Below are 2,060 nucleotides of genomic sequence, written 5' to 3'. Positions count from 1 at the left end.
CTCCAGTTGGGGGTTAGAAGGACAGCCAGAAAATGTCAGCAAGCCGATTTGCTAGACCAAGGACTGCTGAAAAAAAAAAAAAAAAAAAACAAAACCACAGACAGCATTAACCCAACTTGCAGGGTTTGAAAACTGCTGAAGCCGGCCACTGCTAAACCTGACCAGCTCAAGCTGACTATCGGTCCCCCTCTGGTGGCCAAACAGCCGCAGTCACCTTCTGTCGGCAGAAGAGGGCTGCCACACGGCTACCTGTGCCTGCACCGGGGCACCTTGAGCATCCCTCAGCCCGGCACAGCACGGCTCGGCTCGGAGCGCTGTCAGGCAGCACGACTTCAGAGCGTGGGGCTGAGTCAGGGAGCGTGGCAGAACTGGGCACCAGGGTAGCAAGTCTTCTAAAAAGGAAAAGATTCATTACCAGAACAGTCAGCATCTGCCCACTTGACAGCCTTAGGGCTATCTACAACCAGGCCCTTGATTTTTAACAGCAATGCTGTGCAGCACTAGCAGCCCTCATCTCGAAACAGGGCCCCATTGTGCAAGGAGCCATGCAACGCCCAGACACAGAGAGACTGTCTGCTCTCTGGGATGGGGAACAGGTTGGAGAGGAAGGACAAAAGATGAACAGGAAAAGAGGGAGCAGGAGGAAACAAGATAACATTGGTGAGCTCAAGAGAGCGCAGGTCAGTGAGCTGCTGTCAATGGGCAAGGACACGCAGCACAGAGACAACAGTCCAACATCTTACTAGAAGACACCAAGGTGACACTTTTGTACTATAATTTTTAGTTTCAACAGTTGACTACGTTTGCTACTAGCATATTGCACACTGTTCCAAATATGAAAGGGCCTAGGAGAGGCAGGGCTGCGTACCGCTGCTGACTGCTCCAGTCACAGGCAAGGGAGAATGGGCTGCCAGTGTTCCCTGAGTACAAGTCTGATCCACACCAGCAATAAAGGCCTCTGCAAACCTGAGCTAGCCTCACACAGCAAACCACTTAGCCAGACAAACCTGAAACCTCTGGAGCTGGTTTCATCATCCTCCAAGAGGACTGCAGAGAATTGTATTTCCCTGTGTTTCTTCACCCACTTCTGTAAGCAGCACTATCTCATCTCGAAGCAACCTCACACTTCAGCTACTGAAGCACAAGAGAGCTTCAAGCAGCAGTTCCTTCTGGTAAGAGATGAGATTTCTACGATTAGTCAGAAAATTGCATGACTTTACAGGCCTTCAGAATTACGTTGGCATAAATCCCTAAAATAAGGGGTGGGTATGGGCCAAGGCACTTCTTGCAGCTTATCAGAGAATTACCTCAAGAGGGAGAGAAGAATTTGGCTCTGGCCATTGCAGTCACTCCCCTAAAAACCACCCAAACTCACTCTGGCCTTCATGTAAACTCCAGAGCAGTCTTAGGCCAATTCCAGTTTCTCCTCCTCTATTCTGGTGCAAGAGCTCTGCTTCCTTCGTCTGTATTCATTGCAGCTTTATGCTGCAACTCCCCATTTCCAACCCCGTGTGCAATTTCCCACACCACAACATACTTTGTCACATGCCATCCCTGCAGGAGGGTAGCTGGAAAACACTGATCAGGAATTTGGGGTGAACTTCAGCTACAGTTGTTTCATTTTACTGCAAATGATGTCTAAAAATGAACACATTCATGCAATAACATCCCCCTCCTACAATCAAGTTTCATGCTCTGCAGAGCAGAGATTAGGGTTTCTCACACATTCAATAAAAAAAAGCAAACAAAGAAAGAGTTTAACAGAAAGATTCTAAATTCTCAGATTCTGCACCATATGGCTGATGTCAAGACAGGCTGAGGTTCTGGTGGACTCTGCTGTTTCCCGTAAGTGTTTTCCTTTTACAGTTGCCATAAACACATGTTCAAACTCTTTCTGCTGTCATATGCCAGGTCAGTCAGACACAAGATGGCAGCAGAACAGCCAAAACCATACAAAACATAATAATTCACTATGGGAACCAGAAGTTACAGCTTGGTCCAACTGACAAACTCAGCCATAACACTATGAAAGCAAGAAGAAATCTTATCCAAATCAAGCA

Source organism: Chlamydotis macqueenii, chromosome 5 (assembly GCF_036417535.1).
Source record: "Chlamydotis macqueenii isolate bChlMac1 chromosome 5, bChlMac1.mat, whole genome shotgun sequence".
Classification (NCBI taxonomy): Eukaryota; Metazoa; Chordata; class Aves; order Otidiformes; family Otididae; genus Chlamydotis; species Chlamydotis macqueenii.
The sequence above is the reverse complement of the archived record's forward strand: the minus strand, read 5'-3'. Positions refer to the sequence as shown.